The 16,608-nt window shown below is 35.3% G+C and overlaps 1 pseudogene; it reads right to left on the bottom strand.

Annotated features, from left to right (window-relative positions):
- Nucleotides 1–7,124: 7,124 nt before the first annotated feature.
- On the bottom strand, nucleotides 7,125–7,242 carry LOC120611593 (uncharacterized; annotated as a pseudogene).
- Nucleotides 7,243–16,608: the final 9,366 nt, after the last annotated feature.

The raw sequence follows: 16,608 nt of genomic DNA, 5'->3' as shown, positions 1-16,608 counted from the left end.
TGTTTAGGAGCCCCTCATTTCTTTATTTTCACTAACCCTTTCACAGAAGAGAATCATTTTGTTTTTTGACTGGGAAGAAATTCTTGTCTCTTTAAACCACAAGTTATCTTGCTCGACTTGACTGATGAGGTCAGGAGAGAGTAAGTAAATTAATCAAGGCCCTATAGATAGTGATGGGTAATTGAATAAGTCTTTTCTCATTTTGAAAACATATATCTAATTAAAATAATTAAATATTGAGAAATTATACTATAATTTTCTCCCCACTCCTCTCCTCAACCAGTTTCATTTATAATGAAAACTTACACCTTTTAATGTGAAATAATAAAATATTGCAGCACGTTATAGGATATTATATGAGAGTCTATAAAAATGTCTATATAACAATGATTCCCAAGCCCCAGATCATGGGCTATTTTATTCAGCGCAAATATTTCTTTCACAACCATGTTTTCATAACTAAAATTGGATATAAGGTGATAGATAAATTAGGAAATCTAATTAGCATTATGTAAAGAGTGGTTGGTATTAATGCCATCAAAACCCAGAGCTATTATCACCTGCAATTTTTTTTTTAAAGCTTAAGTACACAACAAGTAGGTTGGGATGCCTTTTAAGCTTTGTTTATCCTAACAGTGGGTGATAAAAGTGATAAAAATTGATAAGAATGAGTAAAAAGCTTGTGCTAATGATAGAGCTTTTGGTATAAGAAAAAGAAAGTCATTACTCCTGAGCAAATGCTCCATGTCATCGAACCTTGAATTTGTTCACTGAAGTTTATGTTTTACAGCCATACACTTATAGCTCCAATAAACCTTTATTATTGAAATTTCTGCAGCAAATACAACTTTGCTATTGCAAGTCTCAAATTTTCTAGACCTTAATTCCATTTTTTTCCCCAGTGAAACAAATGGTTTTAGAAGGGAATTTTGAAAAATGTGAGTTTCTTTGAAATGCAAATACTACTGTAGTAGAGCAGGGTGTAGTTGTGAGTCATGTGAACCATTAGGTTACCAGGACGATCCTGAGTAGAGAAATGACTTTCTGTTACCTGGATCTAGAACCACCCCACCATATGAAGTCCAGAAAAATATGTTTCACCTTTTTAGTTTTATTTTAAAGGATGAGTCTAAAATTGGTTTACTGGTTGACAATACAATCAAAATCTCATCAATAAGGATTCTGGGACTCCAAACCAAGGTGAGACCTTCCCGTGTCATATTTGATCAGGTAGTATCTTGGGAAATGGGAACCCTTACCTTGTGCTATCACCCAGTACTGCCCCCATCAGGCTCGAACTAGCTTTGTGGCTTCCTCCTCATCTAGGAAGTACAAAGTGATGAAAGTTTTCTATGTATTATCTATTTCGATTTTTATAAAATCTCATTGGGTTTAGGTATTAGTTTAGAGACGAGGAAATAGAGACTGAAAAGTTAAGCAACTTTGCTAATGTGCACACAGCTAGAAATTAGTGGAGATAGAATCTGAACTGTTCCTCAGACCCATGCTTTTCCCCACTAGTTTATGCTGCATCTTAATGTACATGTGTAGGAAGTGCCTGCCAGCAGGCTCAGCCAAACAGAACTGCACCAACAGCCTGGAAGAAGAAAAAAGAAAACTGCCTTCCTCAAAAAAGGAAGAACATCAAGAGCCCCCAAAGGGCCACAGAATACAAGGAAAGTAAAAGGATGACACCCCCACCCCAGCCCACCCTACCTCCAGAAACACAGACACACAGTAAATAGGAAACCAAAGTAGTAAGGAAAGAAATGATACTGCTTTGGGATGTTACTAAGGTCCTCCTTCTTTTCCATACCATGTGATGTAGATTTGGCCTCTGCTTCCTGAGCCTCTGGTTTTCTCCCTTTTCCCATTTCCCTTCTCTATTTTCATGGTCTGGCTCCTTCTAGCCAGCTGATCCACCCTCGGAGTCTGTAGACTGAAGATACCCACATCTTTATCTTCCAGTGCAGACCTGGTACCGAACTCCAGGTCCATATGATCAGCTGGTCACTGAAGAGCTCCATTTGGACAACTGACAGGTTCCTAAAACTCAACTTTCGTCAATCTGAGCTTCTCCGCTTCCTCTTCCAACTGTAGCCTCTCTCTCCTCCTCCTCCTCCAAGGGGTCTCTGCAGTCAAAGAGATCTTCAAATCTGAGTTCCTTCACATCTGGCTTAAAACGCCTCAATGGCTGCTTCCCAAAGCACTGGGGATAGGTCCAAACAACCAAGCCCTCTTATTTAGCTTTCAGAGGAAAACCTTGTTCCCAAGCCCTTTATTTGTGCATTTTACCTCACTGAAGTGCCTATCTACCAAAATAATACCACTCTATTCAATTCTTAAAAAAAAAAACAAAAACAAACAAACAAAAAACTGACTGTAGGAGCATTATCTATCTGATCAAACCAGGTGACAGAATGATTTCACAATTTAATGCCAAAAGCAGATTTTAGCTATTTTTTTTCAGTCCAAGCATTATTTTAATTATCCAGCGTACTTTCTTATTACTGGTCGTTATTGATACCCAAAGCTATTTTATGATCCAATAATTCGTGCCTGCATTGTATTAACGTTGTCAACCTGGATGCCACTTTCACCAACTGATGTGACTTTTATCCAAGATCCTATCATTGTTCTTTCTGAAAGTTTTACTCTTAAAGAGTCTTTGGCCATCACATCTATGAGTAAGTTTTTGTTTTATTTTTATGTCTGAATCCCTTTCCTTTTTGCTTTCCTACAGATACTCAAACAGGATTCTTTCCTGTCTTAAATACCCTGCTAAGTAGGTGGCATTGTTTATGAATCTGATTTTCTTTGTGTTGGGAATGCCATTACACAATTAATCTTTATATTTCATTTTTTACTCTTAGTTTTTAACATTTATTAAGCAAGTTTGACACTATCTTACCCTAGCTGCCAGTTAAATTATTCCTCTTATAAATCTTTTTCTGGTCAAGTCCCAGTTAATTCATTCTTTTTCTGAGATTATATCATTTATTTTGGATTGCTCTAAACAGAATATTTTGGTTTCACAAGCTAGTAAAGCAATGTTCTCATTAATATAAAGCCTCCCTTATTTCTGTACCAATTAAAGTGTATTATTTCTTTAGTGATAACTGACTTCAAATCTTTACTTTTTATTTTTCTTGTTTTCAAGATTTGACATTAATTTTTATGTTGCCCTTTCCACATGTACTCATGCCTGTCTCTTGCTCCCAAGCAAGGGTAACTCTATGTACTCCTCTTATTTAGAACCACTGTCTTCCAAGAGGAGTGTGTATGCCCTAATAGCTGTATAAGATGCTTTTACTTTTTACTTTGCCCTTTCAAGTAATTAGTTTTCTTTTTAATAATGTATATAACATATCATGACAATATTATATGTTTATTACTTATGAGTCAATAAATATACATACATTGATGTGCATACTATTTTTTTGCCAATAGAGGACCATTAAAAAAAAAAACGTTTAGAAACCACTAATTTAGAGTATGAATCAGAAGACTTGAACATTCTAAGATACAGCAATTTGGAGTGTTCTCAGATACTAAGGTCTAAAAGACATTGAAGTTTCTCTGAGTAAAATGTCCCAGTCCACCTTTTGTAAATTCTAAAGTTGTCATAGCCCAAAGCATACCATATCAATTCTTGCATGATGGACTGCATACATAAGTAATTTGGCAGCACATGATTAGTATCACAACCATACATTATTAATTAAATTAATAATAAAACTGTTTCATTAACTCTATGGGCCTGATATAAAAAACTTGAAATTAAAATTTTTCATTTTGTTTTCATGCCTGTAATAAATAATTATTCTAATATACAGGATAATAAGACCCTCAGCATAGTAAAAAGTTCTTAATAATGAGTTTATTGTGAAAATCAAATTAACAGAGACTAGGTGTACTCAAGCAAATGGTTATCAGACATAATCAAATAGAAGACCTATCCTATTGGCCTCCAGTTATAATGAGTAATTTTTTCTCAAATGAAAGGGTTTTTATTTATTCACCCTCCAAACAAATCTAGCCACCACTAGTGCCACTAGTAGTTACTTAAATTTCAAGACCATTTTATCTCAATTGAAATTTTAATTTCTCTAAATTCTAATTCAAATGGTAAATTTCCAATTACATTGACATTTCAAAACTATTAGATTGAACCATATGAAACCACTATTTATATAGGTTAAAATGATAATGCCATATTTGTGAAAAGATAAGTTTTATTCAATCAAAATATAAATAAATAGCATTCATAGATTTTCCCATTGGGAAAGTATAAATAGTTCAAATCCTCCAATTATTACTTTTTTCCCTAATAATATTTATTTTTATTTTTCAATTACAGTTGGCATATGGTATTATATTAGTTTCAAGAGTACAATGCAGTGATTAGACATTTATCAAAAAATACAAAGAGATCACCCCGATACATCTAGTACCATTCTGATACTGTACATAGTTATTATAATATTACAGACTATATTCCTTATGCTATATTTTACATCCTCATGACTATTTTGTAACTACCAATTTGTACTACTTAATCTCTTCCCCATTTTTTTACTACCTCCCCAGACCCTCCTATCTGGTAATCTTCAAATGTTCTCTGTATCTATGAGTTTATTTCTGTTTTGTTTGCTTATTTTGTTCTTTAGATCTCACATATAAGTGAAATATCTGACTTATTCCATTCAGCACAATATCCTCTAGGTCTACTCATGTTATTGCAGATGTAAAGAAGGCAATCATATATTTATTTATTTATTTATTTATTTATTTATTTATTCATTCATTCATTCATTCATTCATTATTTTTATGGCTGAATAATATTCCATTGTATTTATATATCACTTCTTTTTATCTTTTTAAAATATTTCTATATTTCTATATTTAATTTTATGAGAAATCAGCATATAGTTTTTAGTGTACCATTTTTACAACAAGTGATGTAAGAGAGACCCAGTCGCTCCACATCCTCACAACCATTTGGGGCTTTTAATTTCAGCCATTTGAAAAAATTTTAAATGATACCACATTATGATTTTACTATGTATTTCCCTGATGACTAATGATATTGAGCACCTTTTCATGTGTTTATTTGCCATTAATATATCTTCTTTCATGAGTCATCTGTTCAAATATTTTACTCATCTTTTAAAAATTGAGTTGTTTATCTTTTTGTTATTGATTTGTGAGAATTCTTCATACATACTGAATATAAATTTTTTGTCAGATACATGCATTATGAATATTTTTTTCTTTTTTCTAAGTTTATTGGGGCAACATTAGTTAATACAACTATATAATTTTCAGGTGTCCATTATAATTTAACATCTGTATATTCTATTGTGTGTTTATCACCAAAAGTCCATTGTCCTTCAGCCACCATATATCTGATCCCCTTTACCCACTTCATCCTCCCTCTAATCCCCTATATATGATCCCCTTTACCCTGGCACTTCCCCTCTCCTCCCCCACCCCCTAACCACTAGTACCACTAGTCTATAGTCCATGTCCATGAGTCTCTGTGTGTTCTGTTCATTTGTTACTTTAGGTTTATATCCCACATATAAGTGATATCATGTGATTTTCAACTTTTTCTGTCTGGCTTATTTCACTTAGCATGATTAACTCGAGGTCCATCCAGGTTGTCACATATGGCAGTATTTCATCTCTTCTTAAGGCTGAGTAATATTCCATTGTATATATATACCACAGCTTCTTTAACCAATCTTCTATCGGAGAACACTCTGGTTGCTTCCATATCCTGGCCACAGTGAATAATGCGGCTATGAATATCGGTGTGCAAATATCTTTTCGAAAATTTCAATTCTTTGGGGTAAATAGAGGGATTGCTGGATCATATGGTAGATCAATTCTTAGTTTTCTGAGGAACTTCCATACTGTTTTCCATAGTGGCTGTACCAATTAGCAGTCCCACTAGCAGTGTATGAGGGTTCCTTTTTCTTCACATCCTCTCCAGCATTTGTTATTACTTGTCCTGTTGATTATAGCCATTCTAACAGGTGTGAGATGGTATCTCATTGTGGTTTTGATTTGCATTTCCCTAATAGCTAGCAATATTGAGCATCTTTGCAAATATTCGTTGGCCATTTGTATATCCTCTAGGGAGAAGTATCTCTTCAGGTCGTGTATCCATTTTTTAATTGGATCATTTGTTTTGTTGTTGTTGTTGTTGTTATTGAGTTGTATGAATTCTTTGTATATTTTGGATATTAGGCCCTTATCAGAGGTGTTGCTTGCAAATATATTTTCCCATTTGGATGGTTGCTCTTCACCTTGTTGATGATTTCTTTTGCTGAGCAGAAGTTTTTTTTACTTTGACATCATCCTATTCATTTATTTTAGCTATTACTTCCCTTGCCTTTGAGGTCAAATTCATAAAATCCCCTTTAGTCCAAAGTCCTTGAGTTCAGTTCTTATGTTTTCTTCTATGCATTTTATTGTTTCAGGTCTTATATTCAGGTCCTTAATCCATTTTGAGTTAATTTTGGTGTGTGGTGACAGACAACAGTCTAGTTTCATTCTTTTGCAGTTGGCTTTCCAGTTTTCCCAGCACCATTGATTGAAGAGGCTTTCCTTTCTCTACTGCATGTTTTTGGCTTTTTTGTTGAAAATTATTTGTCCATATAAACATGGGTTTCCTTCTGGACTCTCGATTCTGTTCCACTGGTCCGTGTGTCTGATTTTCTGCCAATACCATGCCGTTTTGATTATTGTCACTTTGTAGTATAATTTAAGTCAGGCAGATTGATGCCTCCAGCCTTGCTCTTTTTTCTCAGGATGGCTTTGGCAATTCGGGGTCTTTTGTGCTTCCATACAAATCTGATGATTTTTTGTTCTATTTCTTTAAAATATGCCGATAAGATTTTGATGGGGATTGCATTAAATCTGTAGGTAACGTGGTCATTTTAACTATGTTGATTCTTCCAATCCAAGAACATGGAATATCTTCCATTTCTTTGTATCTTCTTTGATTTCTTTTATTTTTTTTTAATTTTTATTTTAGGTGAGGCAACCCTTGGTTGATATCACAGATTGCAAGGACCTTGACAGCTTACAATCCCTTATTTTTTTTTAATTTTTATGCCCACAGCACCTGATTTTCCTAGGTGGTCTCCCATCCAAGTACTAACCAGGCCCGACCCTGCTTAGCTTCCTAGATCAGGGAGATCAGGCTTGTTCAGGGTAGCATGGCTGTAGACTCGATTACTTTTAATAGGGTTTTGTAGTTTTCATTATATAGGTCCTTCACGTGTTACATTAAATTTATTCCTAGGTATTTTATTCTTTTTTTTACAATTGCAAAAGGAATTATTTTTTCCACTTCTTTTTCTGACACTTCATTATTAGAGTATAGGAATGCTATGGATTTTTGAACATCGATTTTGTATCCTGGAACTTTACTGTATTTGCATATTGTTTCTAGTAGTATTCTTGTGGAGTCTTTAGGGTTTTCTATACAGATAATCATGTCATCTGCAAATATTGATAGTTTGACTTCATTTCCTATTTGGATGCCTTTTATATCTTTCTCTTGTCTGATTGCACTCGCTAGGACTTCCAATGTTCCATTGAATAACAGTGGTGATAGTGGACGGACTTACCTTGGTCCTGATCTTAGAAGGAAGGTTTTCAGATTTTCACCATTCAGTATAATGATGGCTGAGTGTTTGTCATACATGGCCTTTATTATGTTAAGGTACTTTCCTTCTATACCAATTTTTTTAAGTGTTTTGATCATTAATGGGTGCTGTATCTTGTCAAAGGCTTTTTCTGTATTTATTGATATGACTACATGATTCTTATTTTTTAATCTGTTTATGTGGTGTATCACATTAATTGATTTGCATATGTTGAACCCTCCCTATGCCCCCGGGATGAAGCCCACTTGATCGTGGTGTATAATCTTTTGAATATGTTGCTGTATTCGGTTCGCTAGATCTTATTTAGGATTTTTGCATCTGTCTTCATGAGAGATAGTGGTCTGTAGTTTTCTTTTTTTGTGTTATCCTTACTAAGAATAAGTATTAAATTTTCTTTGACTGTTTGGTAGAATTCACTGGTGAAGCCATCTGGTCCTGGACTTTCACTTTTGGGTAGGTTTTTAATGATTGTTTCACTTTCCATACTGCTGATAGGTTTATTTAGATTTTCTAGTTCTTGTTGATTCAGTCTAGGAAGATTGTATTTTTCTAAATATTGGTCCATTTCTTCTAGGTTATTAAATTTGGTGTTATATACTTTTTCATAGTATTCTTGTATGATCTTTTGTATTTCTGCGATGTCAGTCATAATTTCCCCTCTTTCATCCCTGATTTTGTTTGTGTCCTTTCTCTTTTTCTTTAGTGAGTCTATCCAGCAATTTGTCAATTTTGTTAACCTTCTCAAGGAACCATCTCTTTTTTGCATTTATTTTTTCTATTGTTATTTTTTGTTCTTACTTTCATTTATTTCTGCTCTAATTTTGATGATTTCTTTCCTTCTGTTGACTTTAGGCTTCATTTGTTCTTTCTTTTCTAGTTTTTTAAGATGAAGCGTTAGGTTGTTTATTTGGGCTCATTCTTATTTTCAGAGATAGGCCTGTAATGATATGAACTTTCTTCGTATGATTGCTTTTGCCATGTCCCAAAGGTTTTGATATGTTGTCCTATCATAATTATTTGTTTCTATATCTCTTGATCTCTCTTTTTATTTCTTCTCTGACCCAGTTATTCTTCAATAGCATGTTGTTTAATCTCCATGTATTTGTGGTTCTTCCTGCTTTCTTTTTGCAGTTTATCTCTAGTTTCAGAGCATTATGATCAGAAAATATGTTTGGTATGATTTCAATCCTCTTATATTTGTTGAGGCTATCTCTGTGTCACAGTATGTGGTCGATTCTTGAAAATGTTTCATGTACACTAGAGAAGAATGTATAAGCAGCTCTTTTGGGATGGAAGGCTCTGTAAATGTCACTTATGTCCAGTTGGTCTAATGTGTCATTTAAGGACGTTATTTTCTCTGAATGCCATTTACTTGAAGTATCATTTTCCACCCTTTCACTTTGAATCTATATTTGTCTTTGGAGCTGATCTGTGTCTGTTGGAGGCAGCATATGGTTGGGGTTTGTTTTTGATTCATTTTGCAACTCTGTGACCTTTATTGGTGAGTTCAGTTCATTTACATTTAGGGTGATTATTGAAATATGAGGTCTTCTTATCGCCATTTTATCTTTTGCTTTCTGGTAGCTCAGTGTTTCCATTGCTTCCTTGTCATTGTGTTCTGTTTTCCTTATTTTGGTTGGCTTTTGTGGATTTTCCATCTAGTCCTTCTTGTTTTATGTTATATACTTTTGTTCTGAATCTTTGGCATGTGGTTTCCATTATGAATATGTAAAGGACTTTTACATGTATACAGTTATCCATTTTCTTCTGCGTGTGCCTTATCTCCATTCTCCTTTGCAAGTTTAGATCTTTGAATCCTCCTCTTTTCAGTCATTGTTATCTCATTTTTCCCTATGTATATTGAACGTTCATTATTATCTTGCTATAGCAATTCTCTTATTATTTAAGCTTATAATGCCTTGTTCTTAGTAAGGATTGCACTTCTCTTTTATTTGCCTGATAGTCACTTTACTCTTAACTATGTTTTTTTTTTGTCCTTTTGTTTTAGGTGAGCTGACCCCTTTCAGTATTTCCTTTAGTGTAGGCCTCATAGTGGAGAATTCCCTCAATTTTTGTATGTCTGGAAATGTTTTAATCACTCCTTCATATCTAAAGGGGAGCTTAGTTGGATATATTATTCTAGGCTGGTAGTTCCTTTCACTTAATATTTTAATGATTTAGGTTCCTTTTGATCCATTCCTTCAACATGGAAGGTCCAAAACATGTGGAAGCCCCTATAGCTCAAGAATAATCTAAGAATGGCCTTTTCCTTTGTATAGTTACCGTTTTCTTCTCCTGGTATTTCTACCTGCCTTCCTCCACAAAAAAATAGACTGTATTTCCAAGCACATGCTATTTCATTTTATTTTCTAACCTCTTGCAGTGTGTGTGTGTGTGTGTGTGTGTGTGTGTACGTGTGTGTTTATCTCCAGAAGATCTATTCTGTTCTTTTTGAGGGTTTCAATCTCCTTGCTCTGCTCATCTAGTTGTTTTTTCAATTCCTGAAATTTTTGATATGACTCTTTCCAGAACTCACTGAGTTTTTTCAGAAGTATCATCCTGAATTCTTTGTCATTTAAGTTGCATATTTCTATGTTTTTAAGTTTGCTTTTTGGTGTTTTTTCTCTTTCTTTCTGAGATGTCTTGTCGTCTTGGTTGTTCATGGTGTTTAATGGACTATTTCTCTGCCTGGGCATTAATGGAAGTGTATTCTGCTGTTTTTCCAGAAAGATTTATTATATAAAGGTCTCTCTTTAGCCCGTTGCAAAGAAGGCACTTTTCTTTTCATTTACAGTAGGTGGCGTCTAAGCTTCTTGGATCCCTTCTTTATATAAAGCCTTAATAATGCCTTTTTAATTTTCTTGTAGATATTTAATCACGCTTGCTACCCTGTTTCAGTCCCTGTCAGTTTTATTGACAGTCTTGGCAGCATTTGCTCAGATTCCCTTGGGTCTCCAAGGTGATTGATCTCAGAGGGTATGGAGGGAGCAGCCCTCTGCGTTGGGAGTTGGGGGCTGTGGCTCAGCCTCCGTTTTGCAACTACAACCAGTAAAAATCAACTGTTGTTTTTCTGTGGTCCTGTTCTGCTTCTCTGCTTTTTGTCCTGATGACTAGGCCCTTCCACTTGCTGTGTAGAACTCACAACTGTTCCAGGCAGGGTTGTTCAGGGAAGTCGCCACACCTTCTCCCTTCCCCCTCCTCCCGCAGGAACTCTGCTGGCTGCAAGAGGCCTCTTCAGTGTTGGTAGCGTTTGCTCAGATTCCCCTATGGCTCTGCGGTGATAGGTCTCGGAGTGTATGTGGGGAGGGGCTCTCTACTTTGGGAGTTGGGGGCTCAGCCTCAGTTTTGCAACCATGACCAATAAAAATCAACTGTTGTTTCTCTACCCTGATGACTGGGCCCTTCCACTGTCTGTGCGGAACTCACAGCACTCCTAGGCAGGGCTGTTCAGGGAATTTGTTGTGCTTTTCCCTTCCCTCTCCCTCTACAGGTAGCTCCAGTGGCTTCTAGAGGCAGCTTCTTTATTTCTCCCAGTCCACCGCCCAACGCCCAGGGTTCTGACCTGTGGTAGCTCTTATACGCAGATCCCATGTTCAGACATGCTGGTGTGCAGTTTGGGTGTTTTTTTTGTTGAGTTTTAGATGTTCAGCTTATTGTTATTTCTTCTTTACCCATTCATCTATTGATGAACACCCAGGTTGCCTCCATATCTTGGCTAGTGTAAATAATATTGCAAAGAACATATGGATGCACATGTCTTTTCAAAGTGGTATTTAGGGTTTCTTCATATAAATACCCAGAAGTACCATTACTGGGTTCTTCCTTGTCTCTAAAAAATGCCGATGGGATTTTAATAAGGACTGTATTAAATCTGTATATTGCTTCAGGTAATATGGCCATTTTAAGTATGTCGATTCTTCCAATCCACGAATCAACTGAATGGGAGAAGATATTTGTAAATAACACCTCCAATGATGGGCTAATATCCAAAAAATATAAAGAATTCATAAAATTCAACAACAAAAAACAAACAATCCAATTTAAAAAATGGGCAGAGGACCTGAACAAACACTTCTCCCAAGAAGACATGCAAATGGCCAGCAGATATATGAAAAGATGCTCAACTTCAGTATCTATTAGGGAAATGCAAATCAAAACCACAATGAGATACCACTTCACACCTGTTAGAATGGCTACCATCAATACAAGTAATAACAAGTATTGGAGAGATTGTGGGGAAAAAGGAACCCTCATACACTGTTGGTGGGACTGCAAATTGGTACAGCCACTATGGAAACTAGTATGGAGGTTCCTCAAAAATTAAGAATAGAATTACCATATGACCCAGCAATCCCTTTTCTGATAATCTATCCCCTAAATTTGAAAACATTTTTCTGTAAAGATATATGCACCTTGATGTTCTTTGCAGCATTATTCATGGTGGCCAAGACATGAAACAACCAAAGTGCCCTTTGATAGATGATTGGATAAAGAAGATGTTATATATATACATGTACATATATATGTATGTATGTATATTACTAATAATATGTATATTACTAACAATAAGAAAAGATGAAATATTGTCATTTGAGACAACATGGATGAATCTTGAGATTATCATGCTAAGTGAAATAAATCAGACAGAAAGAGTTGAGAACCATGTGATTTCACTCATGTGGGATATAAAACTGAAAGCAACAAACGAACAAGACAAATAAATCAAAATTCATAGACACAGACAACAGTTTAGTGGTTACCAGATGAAAAAGGAGGAGGAGAGATAGATAAGGATAAAGGGGATCAAATATATGTTGATGGAAGAAAATTTAACTTTGGATAGTGAATACATAATGCAATATACATATGATGTATTATTGAATTGTACACTTGAAACTTATATGATTTTATCAACCAATGTCACCCCAATAAATTTAATAAAAAATAACACTGATAATGATAATATACTCTTAATAAATTATCCACCCACCCCCAAAAAAGAAAGAAGTGAATAGAACTCATTGAGAAAGTGACATTTAGGCACATATTTAGAGGAGAAGGATTGAGCCATGCTGATATCTAGGTGAGGAAAGATTTCTGATAAAAGCAACGGACAGGGCAAAAACAGAAATAGTGTAAGGGAAATTGTCATTGCTACACCTGGATCTCCTTTTATCTCTTTTATTGTTTCTGTGCATTTGTCTCTTAACTTCTGTGTACTCTGCTTCTAAAGATTGACACCTATGACTCTTCTGCCTTCGGGCTAAGTGTAGTTGCTCCATTTGGCTGTACAGAATGCTGGAAATCCTGGGAGTTTATGTTTCCTATGCCTTAAAGGCAGTAACTGACTGGTTTGGAGATAGCAAAGCACAGCTCCCTTGCCTTAAGGCAGGACAAATTGGGGCACAATTTACACTTTAGAGCCCCTTCAGGATCCAGTTGAGGCTCCCTTCCACTTTGAAATCTTACCCTTGCTTGGCTTCTTTCCCTTCCTTGTCCTGTGTCACCCATTCCCTTACTGCTTTCTGCTGAGAGTTTTTCCCTAATAAATAAATTCTTATCTCAGGTTTGCTTCTGGGAAATACAAACTGAGACAGATAGTAAGTTATGAAGTTATGTATGAAACTCAGAGATGTTTCCCTTTTGAGAATGAATATAAATATTAAATGTTAAAAAAGATATAAGCATGATTTTGCTAAACTTGATTTTCTGCATATTTGAATATAAAACTTTAACAGTAGTTAATATTATCTGTTACAGAAAAACTAGAAAACATGGAAAACATATAGACATCCATAATCTCATTACCCAGAGATTGCCATTATTATCATTTTTGTGTTTAACCATCCAGAATAATTTCTGTCATATTTACATGTGTAGCTGATATGAATCTTACTTCACGAAAGTGTGTGTTAAATAAATTCCACATTTTTATTTTCTAAATATCAAATTAAATCTGACTTCAAACTTCCATTCCTTTTGACTACTAGAAATACAACTGCAGTTGATTATTTTGTTGGGGGTGGTGGTGGGGTGGAGTTCACCCTCCCTAAGGTCTCACCACAATCCAAGAGCTCCCAGAAAATTAGGTACTATGGTTGCTGCTGATATGTTTACTGTCCAAGCCTGGACTATTTCTAGAGAGCAAGGAGCTGGACTGCTTCTGTGCCAAGGTTGGTCCCAGGACTCTTTGTTGAAACTAATTTTTTATGTTTGGGATCCAACCTTCTTAACTGTATCATAGAATGTTCTTTGCTGAGCTCCTGCTATCTATCTCCTTTGGGCACTACTTGGGAGTAGAGTTTCCACCTAATAAAGGATCTGTAGACTTCTAACCCTCTTTCCAGTCTTGGGAAACTTTGTATCTGGCTGCTTTTTTTCTCCCTCTCAATTACCTCCCCCACCCAACTCCAGCACAATCCTCCCTAGGCATTTAGGCTTCCAGAAAACAAAAGCCAGGAAGGGAGGTTGTTGGCAGAAAACTTCTGTTTTCTGCCCTATACCACCAACTTCCCCAGGGTAAAGGGGTACAATGGGCCTGATTCTCTTTTTGGAATTGGGGATGAGGGTTGAAAGAAAAGAAAAAATATAGTGAAAAAATCAAAATAGTGAATTTATTTCTCAATACATTCTTCTGCCACACATATTTTTCGTCAAACTGAGATCATATTGATACAGTATTTTTCTTTGATTTCTAAAAACAATATATTATGTCAGCAATGTACTTAAATGTTATTGTCAACAGTATATCACTGTTTGCAATAACCCAATCTATACTTGTTCTTTTAGACTGTGTTCAATCTTTTTGTCATTATAAATTCTTCTGCAATAAAGAAACTTGTAACTGTATTATTTCACATTTACATAATCTATTTTTTCACATGGGCAATAGCTTTACTATTTTTGTTTAAAAGTTTTTTAAACTAATATAAAAAATTAAACACAGAAGTATAAAGTGAAAGATCTTCATAATTCTCTACAGCCATAGATAACCAGTTTGGTGTATAATTTTCAAGTTTTTTTGTGCATATTTAGCAATACTAATAACATTTAAAATTTAATTGAAACAAAATTAATGTGTAATATTTGTAGTTTTGTAATCCTTTACTCATGTAATATTACATTGTAAACATTTATCGTGTTTATGGCTATAGGTTTAAACAGTCCTTTTACATGACTTTACAGTATTCCATTGTATGAATATGCCATAATATTTCTAACTAATATAGGGAGGGGACAAGAGAATCAAATGTTAAATCAAGATATATTCAGAGGCTGAATCATGTTGCTGCTAGACCATGGAAAACCTGCAGAACAGAGTAAGATTCCTTCTGGGAATACTAACAAATCATTTACCCATACCAGGAAGAGAAAACAAGGAAACAGTCTTTAAGCCATGCACTACACAAAATAAACACAATCATTCATTCCCTATAGCTGAAACCACAGGTAAAACCACAGGGAATCTATGTATCAAAGGGTAGCATGCCTTTCAAGCTACATACTCTTTATCTTTCACACTGTATACCTATACCATCAGAGGAAAATAGGTAAACAAAGTCTTTAAACTGTAATTCATAGAAACTAAGAATGATATATATAAACTGAATTCCCCGAAGAGTTGGAGTCTTTGTCTTGGTCCTTCTCATTGTCTTTTCTCTTTGTCTCTCTGTCCCTCTTGGCTCTCTCATTCTTTGTCTCAATCTATGGAGTGTTATCCCTTCTTTAATAAACTTTCCTTTTGACTCTAACTCTGGCATGCACTTGAATTCTTTCCTGCATGTAGTCAAAGACTTTCTCTCAGTGCAAGACTTGAATCTCCCTTTAGGAGGATTTGCCCTGTTCTGCATCATCTTTCCTGGCCAACCACAAAGAGATGAAAAAATATAAATTCTATTTACCCAAGTTGCCATGGCTCCTTTATTTTAGAGGGTGGTTAGGATATTGTCCCTAGCTGTGCGGATCAGTTGGCCTTAGACAACAGTGCACACCGTTCTAGAGGACTGGTAGAGGCCAGTCCTCTGACTGAGCAGGAGTCCATAGGTCCTGTCTGTTTTTCCCACTTCTCTTCTTCTAAGTTCCCTGAAATTTGATGCCTCCATTGGAATTGCAGAGGTCTGCTGAGGAACCACCCCACCTGGACTCCAAATTAAGACTGAGTAGCAACCTTTTGGCTTCAACAGGACAGGTAAGCCCCAAAAGGTCTTCTGTCTCTTCCTTTTGGCTCCTTTGCCTTTTACTCATTCCCTGCCCTCTCTGGTGGGAACTCATAATAGGAGAGAAGGCAGGGTCATAGTAGTCACTTGAGCTGACCTCTCCAATCTTCTCCCCCATCAGTCCTGCATCATAACTATTATCTACAATATTTTAGATTTTTCCCATTTTTCCTTACTACAAGAAACTCTTAGATAAACATCTTGTACATACATTGGGGTGCCCACTGGATCATTTCTTAGCAATAAATTTGCTGGATCAATTTTATTTATCAAAATATCAAAGTATAAGTATATTTATAATTTTGATACATAATCTCAAATTACCTCCAGAAGCTGTATGCATTGACACTTAAATCAACAGAAAATGAGAGAACCTATTTCTCACACTCTTATCAAAGTGCAGTATTATTTTTCTTTTTCATCTTAGCTAATCTATAGGCAAAAAAAAAGATTATTTTGTTTGTTGATTATTAGTGAAGTTTAGCATTTCCCCCCATGTTTATTGGCTTTTGCATTTCCACTTCTGTGTATTGCCTATGGGGTGTTATTTTCTTTTTCTCTTTGTAAAGTTTTTTTTTTATGTGTATACTAAAAATATTAACTCTGATGCATGTGTTGCAAATATTTTCCTTTTTTTCTGCCTTTTACATTACCTATCAGATAGAAAACCAGCATCACATTGTTTAAATTTATATTTCTGATGGCTGGT

Source organism: Pteropus medius, unplaced genomic scaffold (genome assembly GCF_902729225.1).
Source record: "Pteropus medius unplaced genomic scaffold, Ma_sr-lr_union100, whole genome shotgun sequence".
Lineage (NCBI taxonomy): Eukaryota > Metazoa > Chordata > Mammalia > Chiroptera > Pteropodidae > Pteropus > Pteropus medius.
The sequence above is the reverse complement of the archived record's forward strand: the minus strand, read 5'-3'. Positions and strand labels throughout refer to the sequence as shown.